This window comes from Grampus griseus, assembly GCF_964374135.1.
Source record: "Grampus griseus genome assembly, chromosome: 8".
NCBI classification, from domain to species: domain Eukaryota; kingdom Metazoa; phylum Chordata; class Mammalia; order Artiodactyla; family Delphinidae; genus Grampus; species Grampus griseus.
In genome coordinates, this window is record NC_139002.1 from 75,569,786 (window position 1) to 75,585,871 (window position 16,086).

At 42.0% G+C, this 16,086-nt stretch overlaps 1 protein-coding gene and 1 pseudogene across 4 annotated transcripts in view; one reads left to right on the forward strand and one right to left on the reverse strand.

Annotated features, from left to right (window-relative positions):
• The window catches only part of NELL1 (neural EGFL like 1), an 853,170-nt gene that overhangs the window by 527,106 nt on the left and 309,978 nt on the right, over nucleotides 1-16,086 (forward strand). The window lies entirely within an intron of this gene.
• Nucleotides 768-1,073, reverse strand: LOC309826302 (vacuolar ATPase assembly integral membrane protein VMA21-like; annotated as a pseudogene). The gene has a single exon. The product of its transcript is annotated as a vacuolar ATPase assembly integral membrane protein VMA21-like (transcript).

The following is a 16,086-nucleotide window of genomic DNA, read 5'->3' on the forward strand; positions in this document are numbered from 1 at the left end:
ACCTTGTAATTATAGCATAAGTTCATTGTTGAATGACAGAGCAAAGCAGGTCATTACAGAGTTTGTCTGAAAGCAGGAAGCTGGCCTGCAAGGGGCCTTTAGGGAGTAGGCTGGGTGCCCAGGCAGGTAGCTCTTTGCTTTGCTGTCTGCATTCTTCAATAAGCCCAGTCCTTTTACATGAATGGGTGTGATTCAGCCTAGTTTCCCCATGAAATAATGTAATGAAAGATTTCTACTGACGAGGGATTACACTTGATGCAAAATTTCTCAGTGACATTCAGATTAATTCCAGTGTCCACAATTTAAGCAATTTCCAGTAGGCATTTACAACCCAAAATCCAATGACCTGGTGTTTTCATGATAGGGAAAGTGTTCCAGCGAAAAATAAAGTTTAGATTTGCTCCACTATGTACATCTGAATATATCCAGAGGAGTAAAACTCAAAGCCAACCAAAAGACAAAATGCTATAAAATATTTTTTTTGTTGTAAGGTAATCAAATTCTTCCCAGAATAATGTGTAACTAATTTCACGTATTTATTTGCAACCAATTTAACTTTTCCAAATTCTCATTTGCAAATGAGAGGCTCATACAATTAAAGCTGATGATACAAACCATTGTTTCAGAAGGGTCAGAATTTACACTAGTCAAACGTGATTCCATAAGATTGATTTTAACATGTTCTTTCAACTTTATTAAAATCATCAATATCCCAGACGCATTTACCACTTAAAAAAAATCAATGCTATCAAAAGGTGATGTTCACTTTAATCCTGTTTGCCTTCACACCACTGCCGTGAGCCTTTATTCCAGGCCACATAAACAAAGAGGGCCAGGACCACGTGGACGGCGACCACTGCAACAATAGCAGCATAAAAATAGCTGTCTCTGTTGGACATCCCAAAGGCGCCTTCAAAAGCATAAGATTTAGTCGTGAAATGTAACCCAATAGGTAAAGTGATTATTAAAGCTGTGAAGAACAGGAGCGTCTCCAGAGTAGATGCTAATGAACTTTCATTTCTGAAGTCTCATGGCTGCAGCGCATTCAGCACCACTTTATCAAAGCGCTCCATGGCGTCCACACACGCTAACAGCAGGCGCTCAGAGGCGGGCTGGGCTCAGGGGCCGCGCTCAGTCGGCTCCGCAAGAGACCGGTCGCGGCTGACTGCGCCGCTGGATGTTATATTTTAAGGCAAGGTTAGCATAAATAGATCTGGTTCTTTATTTTTTTAGTCTGTAAAGGGTGACAATTATTTCATAATACTAGTTTCTTACTGATTTAATCATGCAGTTATGAGAAATAGCCAATATCTATATCCGATGTTAAATTCCTGATTAATTTTGTTTCTTTAATTAATTAATTAGTTAGTTTATTTATTTATTTATTTTTGGCTGCGTTGGGTCTTCGTTGCTGTGCGCGGGCTTTCTCTACGTGCGGCCAGTGGGGGTCTACGCTTCGTTGCGGTGCGCGGGCTTCTCATTGTGGTGGCTTCTCTTGTTGCAGAGCATAGGCTCTAGGCACGTGGGCTTCAGTAGTTGTGGCATGCAGGCTCTAGAGCTCAGGCTCAGTAGCTGTGGCACACGGGCTTAGTTGTCTGCCGCATGTGCGATCTTCCCGGACCAGGGCTTGAACCCGTGTCCCCTGCATTGGCAGGCAGATTTTTAACCACTGTGCTACCAGGGAAGTCCCTGATTAAAAAAAAAATTTTATTGGAGTATAGTTGATTTACAATGTTGTGTTAGTTCCTGCTGTACAGCAAAGTGAATCAGCTATACATATACATATATCCACTCTTTTTAGATTCTTTTCTCATGTAGGCCATTACAGAGTATTGAGGAGAGTTCCCTGCGCTATACGGTAGGTCCTTATTAGTTACCTATTGTACATATAGTAGTGTGTATTTGTCAATCCCAGTCTCCCAATTTATCCCTCACCCACCCCCCACCTTACCCCCTGGTAACTGTAAGTTTGTTTTCTACATCTGTGACTCTGTTTCTGTTTTGTAAATAAGTTCATTTGTAGCCTTTTTGAGATTCCACATATAAGCGATATCATATGATACTTGTCTTTCTCTGTCTGACTTACTTCACTCAGTATGCCAATCTCTAGGTCCATCCATGTTGCTGCAGATGGCATTTTTTAATGGTTCTTCTTAATGACTATCACACTGTGAAAGCTAAGTAAGTAGTCAAGAGCCTAGAACACATTCCGTTGCTGGGTCTGCCTGGCCCAGAGACTTCTTAATATTACCTTAGAGGCTTCTTTTTTTTTTTTTCGGCCACACCTCATGGCTTATGGGATCTTAGTTCCCCAACCAGGGGTCGAACCTGTGCCTCCTGCATTGGAAGCATGGATTCTTAACCACTGGACCGCCAGGGAAGTCCCCTTAGAGGCTTCTCTTGATTCAGATATTTATTAAGGTAAAGGATAAGTCTAAAAACATTTACAAAGAGTGTGCAAGTGTCAGCAGGGTTTGGCAGTAGTGCTAACTGCGATCCTTCCTCAACAGGATTTTGGTGGGATGCTAAACTAGTACTGACCAGTAGAACGTGTTGTGGTTTACACTTGCCTTCTTTCACATTTCTGCCTCTTCCTATTCCCAACACAAGGATATGTTTCTTCATTTCAGCCTCATGCATGCCACTCTGTTTGTTTTCTAGAATAAAGTTAGATACGTTCCTGGCAGAGTAACTCAGCTCTGCTGAAAACTGCTCAAAGCTTTAGTCCCTAAAATACAGCCATCTTGCAACTCAGCCACACTGAGTTTGGTGTCTGTTTCTGTTGCTTTTGCCTAATCTTCTCATTTATACATAGATGTTTATTTTCCAGGGCATCTGGATTGCACCTTGTCCTGTGATAATGAACCAGTGTCCTCACTTGCTAATAAACATGACATTTTCAAATTTCTTCTCACCCTTAGCTTCTAAATTTTAGGGAAAACTGGAAGGCAGTAGGGTTAACGTGTGAAACTGCTTGTATAAGGTTAGGAAACAGTGGTAGCTTCTGTCACAGACAGGCTTGAGAATTTCAGTAGTTCCAAAACACTAAGTTCTTACCTATCACTCACTAAGAGCTGGTGGTGTGTGTAGAGGGTTGTGCTCCACACAGTAACTCAGGGACCCACTCACCTTACATCTTGTCGCTGTGATCTCTTGGTTCTCAGAATCCTCACCACTCCATCAGCAGACGGGAAAGGAGAATTAGGTCATGCGTGGGAGGTTTTGAAGGGCCAGGCCTGAATGGGATGCATACCTCTTTGGCTCACATGGCATTGAGCAGAATTAGGTCCATGGCCCACCTAACAGTACAGCAGAATGTCTGTGTGCTTGGGAAGGAGGGTGAGGCCACAGCTGTGGGTGAACACTAGCAGTCTCTGCTATATTGCTGTTGTGAATACAATTCTAAGTGAATAAAAGTGGCTGCATTATTATTTGTAGAAAACAAACCTCCGTGTGCAATTCTAAAATGGGTTTTGGCTGATGCACTGTGAAGAGCAGGCTTTCCAGTAAGAAAGATGGAGTATCCAGGGTTTAAAAAGGTCTGCAGTAGAGCTTCCCTGATGGCGCAGTGGTTGAGAGTCCGCCTGCCGATGCAGGGGACACGGGTTCATGCCCCGGTCCGGGAAGATCCCACATGCCACGGAGCGGCTGGGCCCGTGAGCCGTGGCCGCTGGGCCTGTGCGTCCGGAGCCTGTGCTCCGCAACGAGGGAGGCCACAACAGTGAGAGGCCCGCGTACCACAAAAAAAAAAAAAAAAAAAAAAAAGGTCTGCAGTGGAATGCACTCATTCTTTCCAACCATGTCATCACCACTTCTGTCTGGCTTCTGTCAAATTAAAGATAGCTCACTTTTTATCTAAGCTTCTGATCCTGCCAGTTACAAGAAAAATTGAGAAACTTTATGGGTCACTTGAAAGTAGTGCAAAAAACTCAGAATCATTAAATATCTCTTCAGCAGAACTGCCAGTGACATAGTAAAGTAACTCCACTTGAGCCCTGGACCTCTCATCATTCTGTTACTTAAATAACTGATTCCTGCTTGTTACTATAACTCTCTTCCTAAGTTTTGTGATCATTTCTTCCAAAATCAGTGAATTTTCCACTTTTAAACTTACAACAGAGAAATCATATGTTGGTTCTCTTGCACTGTGTTCTTGTATCACCTTACTTATTTAGGGATGATACTATTTGTAATGTGCGATATTCTGAAACAGATACTGGACAGGGATAAGGCAGAATTTGAAGTATTTATTCAAATGTAGTTTAACTATAGTTTTAAGTTGTGTTAGGAAAAATGCACTAATTTAAGATAGATTTTCTTTTAAGTAGAATATTAAAATTTCATAAAATGGATATTTTGCCTGGATTAAGTGACTATGTAGATGAGGGAGGAATTCTAGATATTCTTCTGAAACACAGCCTAGTTTTGGAGATGTGACCAGATGAGCTTGGAAAATGGTTTGAATTCAGCCTCCTAGACTATTTATTTTTTTTTTTTTTTACATCTTTATTGGAGTATAATTGCTTTATAATGATGTGTTAGTTTCTGCTTTATGACAAAGTGAATAGTTATACATATACATATGTTCCCATATCTCTTCCCTCTTGCATCTCTCTCCCTCCCACCCTCCCTATCCCACCCCTCTAGGTGGTCACAAAGCACCGAGCTGATCTCCCTGTGCTATGCGGCTGCTTCCCACTAGCTATCTACCTTACGTTTGGTAGTATATATATGTCCATGCCTCTCTCTCACTTTGTCACAGCTTACCCTTCCCCCTCCCCATATCCTCAAGTCCATTCTCTAGTAGGTCTGTGAAGGGAATAAAGACACAGACCTCCTAGACTATTTAAAGCGAGGGCATGATCTTTGGCATCTAAATGGCAAACTCTGTTTTGCACAGATAAGGGTATTGAATATTGGAATATTCATTTATAGTATCTCTCTAAAGACTACATTAAGTAGAAGAAAAATAAGGTGTAATAAATTTCTCAAAAGCAAACTTGCTTTATGTTTAACAGAACAAAGTAAAACACACACATGCACGTACACAAGCATATGGTTTGACATTAGTAGAAGACGTAAGGGCTCTAGAATAGCAATGCCCAGTTGAGATACAATGTAAAGCACACAGGTTAATTTAAGTTTTCTGGAAGTTGCTTTACCAAAGGTAAGAAGAAATAGGTTTGACACCTCTCGATCCAGACATTTCAAGTGCTCGGCAGATAGCTGTGACTGCTGACTACTCCAGTAGCTCTAAAACATTTAGGATAGGTTTCAGTTAATAAGAATATGGTACACTCTTTAATCTGTACCCCTGATCACATGGAGAAGATCGCTAGGGAGGCAGCATGGTGCCCTGAACATAAGAAATGGGGCTTTCCATCATTTTCTTTGTTATAGCAGCCCAGGTCTGGCTTTCAGTTGAATGCAAAACCGTAGTGTTTATTAAGCAGACAGATGGCTGGAATCCATATACTGGGGGCTGAGAATATCTAATTCCTTCTACAGTATAGCATTTCCTGTCTCAGGATGGAATTTCCCCATAAAGTCACATATTGAATAGAAATGAGTAGCATTCATCAAAGCTCAAATTATACTAAGATAAGAGAGAGTAGATGGGAAAAGAAAACAAGTCTAGAGCGTTTACTTTTGTTGCGTTTCAAGATCAGTTTCATACTAAAAACAATTCATAAGAGAGCAGACATGTGCAGTTCATAATGACCTGCTTACTCTGGCGATGCTCACCGGCTTTACACAGCAGCTCGCTCTGCAGTCTCTCGCAACAGCCGTGAGCCAGAGGAGAGCCATGCGTTCTTGAGGCTAGGGAAACGCGGCAATCTGTGGATCATTTTCTGACACGCTTATCCGTGCCACTTAATGGGATCGTACTTGAATGCTGAATTTACAGAGAATAAAACCTCATTATTTTAGACCCAGATAATTTGGAATTTGCAATAACTTTATTGAAATTGAATTAGCAAGAGGCAACCTCCAACAGTGTAAATACAAGGGCTTTTGAATCTGACACTCTTGACGTCAGACCTCCACTCCCACACACACTGTGGAACGTAGGGCCTAGTCTCTTCACTTCTCTCAGTTTGCTTGCTCGCCTAATGAGTTTGGAGGAAATGACAGTAACTTCATCGTGGATGTTACCACCCGTCTTTTCCAGTCTGGCTGCTTTCTAATTCACCCAGCGCACGTCCAGATCCAGTGATTCTCTGTGGCCTACCTGCAAGCTGGATGACAGAGTGATGAAGGGCATGGCTTCTGGAGCTAGACTGCTTGCTTAGAAGCCTGGTTCTTACACCTAGCTGTGACATCTTGGGCTAGTTACCTAACTAATCTGTGCCTCGCTTTTATAATTGGGCATAATAATTGTATATATCTCCACAGGTTGTTTTCAGGACTAAGTGGAGTGTAAGTGCTTAGGGTAATGCTTGGAATATATTGGGTACTATCGTGTATCTCTCTCCACTGTGAACTCTATGCAGAAGATCTTCCCGTGCTTCCCCATGACTTTAAGGGTGGGATTCACACCTCTTAGCCTGTGACACAGGTCTTTTCTGATCTAGTTGCCACCTACCTCTTTAGTCTCATCTCCTGCCACTTCCCCTCCAACAAAACCAGTCCTACTTTAGTCAAACTACTTACAGTGTTCCAAGTCTTCCTTGCTGTGGAATAGCTCAACGGTTACGTGCATGGATTGTTGAGGCCAGTCTGCTGGGTTCAAAACTGGTTTCTAGCACTTAGCAGTTCCATGACCTTAGAAGTTACTTAAACTTCTCTGACTTGAGGGTTAAATAAAGTGCCTGTACATCGTATGTTCTTAGTTGTTACGTCCTCACTTTGAATGAAAAATCTTTGCCTTCGTTTTTATTTGGTGGGAGCTTGTCCTTCAAAATGCAGTTCACGTTCTACCTCTTTCAAGCCATTTGCCTTCACCCCTCCTCCGTGTTCCTGCATATCATTCTCTGTCTTGGCATTTATCACACCATAGTGCAAGTGCTAATTTGCTTAATCTATCTCCCTCACTGTCCTGGGAAGGCAGACAGCATGTCCTTGTCATCTTTGTGTCCATAAAGCTTAACACATAAGGATTATTTAATAAATATTTGTTGAGGAAAATAAGCAGTAAACTAGTTGTGAGGATTAAGTGAAATAACCTATGTTGACCATTTGGCACATAGCAGGAACCCAGTAAATACAAATTTCCTTTCCTTTAGAATTTACTAACAGTAAAAAGTAAAATTTACTTTTTCCTATGTCGCGTGTGAAAAGGGTTTTTCGCTTTACTGGGAAAATTAAGAAAGTCAGTAAATAAGGATCTTGCTCACAGTACAGATATTCTACATTTGATCTCTATTTGGATGTGTCTTTTCTCATCAGAGTAGTGATGAGAATGGTTTGGGGGTTGGGTCCACCATATTCAGCTTATTCCAGTTAATATAAAGTATGCTTTCTTTTTACACAATGAATGTCGAAGCCATAGAAATATAATACTCTAAAGAAAAGTATGGCCATTTACCTAGAAGGCCACCCCTTTGACAATAATAACAGCTAGCTCGTTGTTGTTGTTGTTGTTGTTTTTCCCAGTTTTGCTACATTTTAATGGTAGGTTTTTTAAGGGATTATTTTTAGGTCTTGTCAGCAACATCAAACAAAAGGTACTGAGTACTCCACAGGGTACAGAGCACTGCCGAGCACCTCAGAAAATGCACGTGACCTGGCGAACATGTTGTTCTTGCCCCTGAGGAGCTTACAGTCTGGGGGGGCGCGGTGTCCAGGGGTTGGGGGGTGGCTGACAGCTCACAGTCTTAGGAGTTGAGTGAACAACAGAGTAATTTATTAAGGCAAATTCTTCATCCCCTCAAGCTACTGTGGATGGAATCATTTTGAAACTCAACTAATCAAGCGAGAGGCAAGACTGACTTTGGTTGAGAATTCTTCAGACTCATATAGTTTTTTAACATCCATCATAGCAGACAGAACTGACCTATCAGACAACTGAAAGTGGAGACTAGATCTCTTGAACTGCAAGGGCTAGGACTTAATTGTGGTTAATTATTTTAAAAAGCAAACATGCTGAACGGTATGACTAGGCTTATTACACTAGCTTAAAAATAGGCCAAGTACTGGGCTTCCCTGGTGGCGCAGTGGTTGAGAGTCCGCCTGCCGATGCAGGGGACGTGGGTTCGTGCCCTGGTCCGGGAAGATCCCACATGCCGCAGAGCGGCTGGGCCCGTGAGCCATGGCTGCTGAGCCTGCGCGTCCGGAGCCTGTGCTCCGCAACGGGAGAGGCCACAACAGTGAGAGGCCCGCGTACCGCAAAAAAAAAAAAAAAAAAAAAAAAATAGGCCAAGTACTGGCATGGCCTTCCCCTTTCGCTAGCATTGGTCATTTAAAATAGTGAATATTAAACATGTGGGCTCCACATCTAACCCACAGAATTAACAGCTAGCTTTTATTGAACACCTGTGAGCCAGGCACTGTGCTAAGAGCTTAACAACAAACATCTCATTTAAGTCATACCAGTTCTCTATGAAGGAGGCAGAATTATTGTCCCCATTATATACATGAGGAAACTGAGGCTTTAGAAAGGATGATTGAGGCAGTTAGCTATGTAGTCTAGGCCGGGGATGAGATTAGATAAGGAGAAGGGGGTTTTTGAAAAACAGGAGTCATCATGTGTGTGGATACCAAGTCATTATATGGATACAAGCTTGGAGAATGCCAAGACTACAGGTCATGTGGGAATAATAGACTTTTCATGAGAGAATTGTAAGGGAAGGAAATTTTGGGGGCGTGAGCAAGGACCTGATTGTTGTTGAGGACCTGATTCTTTTTTTTTTTAATTTTTTTTTTTAAACCCCACATTTGTTTATTTATTTATTCTTTTGGCTGTCTTGGGTCTTCGTTTCTGTGCGAGGGCTTTCTCTAGTTGTGGCAAGCGGGGGCCACTCTTCATCACGGTGCGCGGGCCCCTCACTATCGCGGGCTCTCTTGTTGCAGAGCACAGGCTCCAGACGCAGGCTCAGTAGTTGTGGGTCACGGGCCCAGTTGCTCCGCGGCATGTGGGATCTTCCCAGACCAGGGCTCGAACCTGTGCCTCTGCATTAGCAGGCAGATTCTCAACCACTGCGCCACCAGGGAAGCCCGAGGACCTGATTCTTGTTCCACCTGGTGGAGGAAGCGTTCTCTGAAGAGGATGAGGGTTTAGGGAACTCCGTTTCACATCCACTGAAGTCCCATAGCCAAAATCTTTGGGACAGAACGGAGTAAGGAGCAGGAAGGAGAAAGGAAGCAGCAGACCTGATGTTGAGTTTGAACTGAGATGGATGCAGGGAAGGGTTGCATTTTGGGTGATGGAGATCAGAGGAGTGTGGAGCCTGGTTAGATTAATCTCCATATTCCAGTGGTGGTTCCTAAGGTAGAGTCAGGGGAATGACAGCTGCAGAACCTGGATTACAGACAACTGGGGAGAGAAAAGGAGGATGGCCAGAGTAGAGAAATGGACATCTGTTGTTTTTACCAGTGAGCGTTCTTTCACCATATTGCTAACGATTCCTCAGTTTCCTTCTGGGAGCCACCCCTCCTCACTTTTAGTCCCTATGGCCCTAATGTTGGAACCTGTAACCCTTCTCTGGCACAATTATAGAAGTGCATTCTCCTGGCCACAGAGATTGGTTCAGGTTTGACACGTTACCCAAGCAGATCCAATTAGTTCCCCCCCCCCACTCTGGTTACATTCGACAGGGAGACTAACTTTTCTACTATGGAAGGGGGTCTGGAAGAATATGACCAGGAACATTTATGGCCATTTTGAAACCACAGGGGAGAAGCTGTCTGAGAATGAAGCCAACACACAGAACTGTGTGGAGAAACGGAGCTGAATCAGACCTTGACAATATCGTTGGAGCTTCTGTATCCAGTCATGCCTGAAGGGTTGCTCTGGGTTTTCCGTCATTTTCTAAGAAAGTGCTAACTGTTGGTACGGTAACTCAACCGCTTTGGGAAGGAAAGCAGTAAGAATCCTTAACATTCCAATGGGAGAAATCTTTGTATTTCTATGAGCATAACATATATTTGGAAAAAAGGTGCTAATGAATCAGGGTGGTTAAAGTTCTTACTATGAAACCAAAAGGCAGGCAACATTTTAGAGAGAATAATAATTAGCAGATTTGACTACAGACTTGTACTTGTTTTTCCTCTGGCATGGGCAAATTATTATCAGTCTTAGTATTCTTTTTTTTTTTTTTTTTTTTTTTGCGGTATGCGGGCCTCTCACTGTTGTGGCCTCTCCCGTTGCGGAGCACAGGCTCCGGATGCGCAGGCTCAGTGGCCATGGCTCACGGGCCCAGCCGTTCCGTGGCATGTGGGATCTTCCCGGACCGGGGCACGAACCCGTGTCCCCTGCATCGGCAGGCGGACTCTCAACCACTGCGCCACCAGGGAAGCCCCAGTCTCAGTATTCTTGAATGAGGGTTTTTTCTTATTCCCTAGAAAGCTATTTGTTGTATGAATGCATATGTGGAGCTCTGTGGATGCTTTTCTCCTCTCCACTCTCCTCTGGAGCCTTTCAGTCCAGGTCAATAAAACAGGTACCACTCTGCATCATTCATACCATCCTCAAAACCCACAGGGTTCTTCCTTGGTTCTTGACTGTTGGAGTTAAAATATCATTTCCCTCTTCTTTAGAACGGTGCTGTTTAGATTTCTTATCAGAGTCCAGCTGTATCTGAAGGCCTATATTCTAACCTCCCGGATTGGTCGGGGAGAGTTGTCATATTTTGTCTCTGGCTGATAAGAATTGGAACACAAAAGAGTTCCCCTTTGGGTAAGATTAAACCAATAACTCTAATTCAGATCATTTCATTCAATTGTATTATCTTGAGCAAAACACTCTATTCCTTGATATTGCAGATGATAAATGTTGGAGAAAAGGAATAAAAATAGTAATTCCCAGTTTCTTTCACGTCATGATACACATAGAAATGATACTATTTCATAGGCACATGGGTGTAAATAGATGAGGCTGCTCACTGCTGAGGGTCACCTGGCTGGACTGAGTGTATCAGTAGCTCAGCACACCTTCCCCTATTCCTGGCGCTCTGACTGGGAAGCTTCTGGGTTTGCAAACCATAAGGCCTGGATTTTGGTCGTAGCTCAGCCACTCAACCCCCCTATATTCTTGGGGTGTCCTTTCCTTTTTTAAAAAGTTTTTATGATACTATAGTTGATTTACAGCGTTGTACAAAGTGTACAGCAAAGTGATTCAGTTATATATATATATATATACGCACACATACATATGTAGAAATTTATATACTCTTTTTACATTCTCTTCCATTATAAGTTATTATAAGATATTGAGTATAGTTCCCTGTACTATACAGCAGGTGCTTGTTGATTATTTTGTATATAGTAGTATGTATATTTTAATCCCAAACTCCTAACTTATCTCCCCCTTCCCTTTTGGTAACCGTAAGCTTGTTTTCTATGTCTGTGAGTCTATTTCTGTTTTGTAAAAAAGTTCATTTGTATCATTTTCTTAGATTCCACGTGTAAGCAATATCATATGATATTTGTCTTTGGCTTACTTCACTTAATATGATCATCTCTAGGTTCATCCATGTTGCTGCAAATGACATTATTTCATCCTTTTTATGGCTGAGTAATATTCCTTTTGGGTCCTCAGCTCTGCATCCTTAAATGAAGAATCTGAGGTCTAGTCCTAATGTAAATGTCTGTATATCAGGAGCATTATCAGATCTGATAAACAGAGGTTTATGAGGTGCACTGAGGCTTTAAGCATGAAAGTATCAACACTAAGCTCATTGCTTAGATCTGTTTAATTACTGCTGAGCATCCCTGTTTTGTGCTGGTCTTAGCCTATCAATCACCAATGTTGTGGTTTGCCGTCAAGATGCCAAAGATTGATTACACCTTATTTTTCTTCTACTTAATGTAGTCTTTAGAGAGATACTATAAATGAATATACCCTTGTTTTTCTTAGTGCGACTGCAAGATGCCCTTCAGCAATTACCAGCAGGAAACTGGAAACATAAAGGTTTCTTAATTGAAAGACCTGGAAATTACACAGCACACCAGGAGCAACATAGCAAGGTCACCAGGGGTGGGCCCAGAGGGAGGGTGAAGCCCAGAGCCTGGGGCTGTGCCTTTATCGAGGCCAAGGGTGGGGGGCCTAAGTTTCTGTGGGCTCACTCTTTATTGGTAGAACATATTTAAAACATAAGAGTGGTGATTTAAAGGACAGCAAGAGGAAAAAAGAAACAAGTAGTCCAAATGGTCAGATATTTAAATCAATCAACATCTGTAAAACAAAGGTGTCTCAGTGCAGGGAGGTGGCCTAGCTCTTGATGTAGTTGTGAGGCTGGAAGTGTGTTTATTTGGGTTAACCATCTTTGAAGGGGATGCCTCTTGGAAATGAATGCCTTGGAAATCAATGTTTAAATCAGGCGTTTGTATTATAAAAAAGCAACAACAACAACAAACCTGCCAGGGCTTATACCACAATACTCTTTAAAAAAAAATCAGACCTACATTATTTAAGATACCTGTATGATAGTCTATGACGTAGAGTGTCAGGGTCTGGGTTAAGTACTCAGAGATTATTCATAGAATTACTGAATGAAAAGGAAGAGTTGAGATAATTTATTCCGCAAATACAAAAGAAGATTCTCCTAAAATCATCAGAGTGTATTTACGTAGAGCGTCATGCAAATACACAATTGAGGGTGCTTAGAGCCAGCTCCTAGTTGTCCTTTAGCAGCATAAAAAGAAAAGCACAAATACATAATCCATACATTATTAACCAATTTACTCCTCCTTAGCCAAGTCTTTAGTATATAGAATTAGAGACATTTCAGTATCAATAACCTGTTACATCCAGCAAGAGCGGGAGCTGACCACTTTGATGGGACAGGACAGCACTAGATCCAGCAGGTACGGATAATTGGAGTCAAATGATCAAGGAGTAAGGAGAATGAAGACACTACAAGTGCCACCCAGGGTGCAAGAGAATCATGAATTCATGATCATAGTCTAGGCAAACTTTTGGCAGGGGTCTGAGGGAGTGCTATTGTCTGAATGTTTTGTGTCCCCATCAAGTTCATATGTTGAATTCTTAAAACCCAAAGGTATTAGGAGGTGGGGCCTTTAAAGGGTTCTCAAGTCATGAGAGTGGAACCCTTATGAATGGGATGAGTGCCTTATCAAAGAGGCTTCAGAGATCTCCCTAGCCCCTTCCAACATGTGAGGACACAGGGAGGAGGCACTGGCTAGGAACTAGGAAGAGCGCTGGCACCTTGATCTAATGTTCCCCAGCCTTCAGAGCTATGAGAAATGCATTTCTGTTTATAAGCCAAGCCACCCAGTCTGTGGTATTTTGTTACAGCAACCCGAACAGACTAAGACGGGGGTTCAAGATGATGGAATGGATTACAGTGAGGAGAACTCAGAAGTGGGAAATAGTGAACCAAGCAGATTTTTAGTGTTAAGATGGTCTATTTATGGGTAGCTGGGTTCCAGACACTAGAATGAAGTTCAGGAACAAGTTCAAGCATAAAGTTTCAGTCTATCAGAGGAGCAAGGACAAGGATAGGATTTATGAACAGGGCTGTATTTATTGAATGCACACAGACACACACAGAAATTAACATGCGTGGTATATTTAAATGTAAGGCTCTGTCCAGACATTTACACATACTATTCCACTTAACCCTTACCAGATCCCCGAAAGGCATGCATTATTCTTTTTACAAATGAGACAGCAGAGGTTTAGGTAACCACCTGTAGTCGCACTGTTTGCAAATGGTAGACCTAAACTTTGAAGTCAGGTCTACCTAACTTCAAAGTCCATCCTCTTTTCACTGGTATGTAAGAGAGGTTAGGTAACTAGAATCTTAGAAACAGGGACCAAGGAAGAAACACTGAATAAGATTTGTAAAATACCCTAATATTGATTTGGGGGACATTTATGCATTCTGCCTTATGTCAGGGTTGATCCCTGGAATAATAGGTGCAACAGGATTTGGGGTGCAGGAGCCCAGCTCAGAGCCTCGTGGCCAAGTTGGCCCCGACAGACTCTGTAACCATGCATCAAATTTCTTTCAAATCTGTTGCAACTGAAGGAAGCTGTGTCCATCTGAAAACTTGATGCCATTTTTTAGTGCAGCAGACTGAACCTCAATACTAACCCAGGTATACATTGATATCCCTTACTAAAGTTAGTCAAAAGCAGTCAACTCCTTCTTCTATAATAAGTTGACAATCGGGAATTATCGTAAATGAAGCTAAAACAGAAGCTTTTCATACCTTGAACAAGCACGTATAGTTTGAGGTTTTGCTTATTTTACGTGTTCAGACTTTTAGGAGAGGTATCTCAAGAAGGGAAACATTTCGAATAAGTCAGAGTGTAGGAAAAATGATACAAAAGCCTTGAATATTAGGTTCTAATCTCTTTGAAGGTAGGTATTGATCACTTACACATGAGTTTGCATTTGAAGGCCTCTTAGCGCCTACCTCTTGATCAATTTAACCAAGTGAATAATTCCTGAACTTGGAGTATACAAATGATAACAGGTGAAGTGTCCTAGTCTCTATTGAAAAGTATTTACATTTGAGTAAAGTTACCAAAATTACATCCTTTTAAGTAAATCATATGTTTCTGAGGATAAGGATTAATCTAGAAATGAAACTCTTCATTGATGGACAAACAAGTCATTATAGAGGTAGAAGCATCTGTAGGGATCATGTCTCTTATTTGTATGTCAGGATGCTCTGGGGAAAGGACTTGCCTATAACTGTTACTGAATCGGACTTGGGTTGGCTTGCTCACACGCAGTAAAGCCAATATACTGCCACCAGGTTGTAGTGAAGGAAAGTGCAGCGTTTACTGCAAACACCAAAACAAGGAGTGCAGGCAGCTAATGCTCAAAAAACCCAAACTCCTTGATGGGTTTCAGGGAAGTGGGGAGGAATTTTAAAGGCAAGGTGAGGTAGAGAGTTACATGGTATGTGATCAGCTCATGCACAATTTTCTGACTGGTTGATGGTGAGGCAAAAGGGTGGTGTCACGACTTAGCGTTATCAACCCTCAGGCTCCAGCCAGTCTGGGGGCTACATGCTTATAGTCATCATGCAGTTAGCTTCTTCCATCTGGTGGAGGTTTTAATGTCTGTAAAACAGTTTAGGAATGTGCATCAGACAGTGTTATCTATGTCTTTCACAGAGGAACTAAAAATTCTGTGACTCTGCTATGTGGTTGATTTACTGTTGAAATTGTTACCAGTTCTCCTAGCCCAACTGCTACTATCTGTTACTACATGTTTGCATTCTTTCCATCATTAATTCTTGAGCCAGCCTTTTATGACTCAGGGGAGGTCTGAGAGACTAAAGCTTTTCTACAAACAAGAGGCAGGTAGAGGACATTGGCAGTGGGGGTGTGGGTGGGGGTCTGTCCCGGGAAGGCCCCATAGGGTCTTGCTTGGTTACATAACCTCTTCACGATAGAATGAGGCTGAGAATCCACGTTTCTAACTCTTGGAAATCTTTTCATTATTCCATGGTATCTTCCTCGACTTGTTTGTTTCACAGCTATTTTTATATGCTACTGTACATACTACAACTATAGTGGTAGAGTGGGAACTATGACTTACATGGCAATTTACCTGCTATCAGAGTAATTTTTACTTTGTTATTTCCCAAATAACCCTGGAGGGAGATAGAGCTGTCAACTCTGTTTTACAGATGATGAAACTGAGTTTAAAGAGGGGGAATATGTTGTTCGAGGCCACATAACAAAGGTACTAGAGCTCAGAATCAAATGCAGATTTCCTTGAATGCAGAATATACTCTTCTTCCAATGTATTGATCATAAGGCAACCATGTACTATAATATTCAACTTCTGACATTTTTGAGAGTGAGGAGGAAGATATTAATGGTTTCACTGGTCTGGGATAGACATGTGGTTGCCTTATGATTCACGACACTTCTTGATCAACCAAGAATATGTCAGATGTTTACCATCAAGGGTGTGATGGCCAAAACAAAACCTTGGTCTT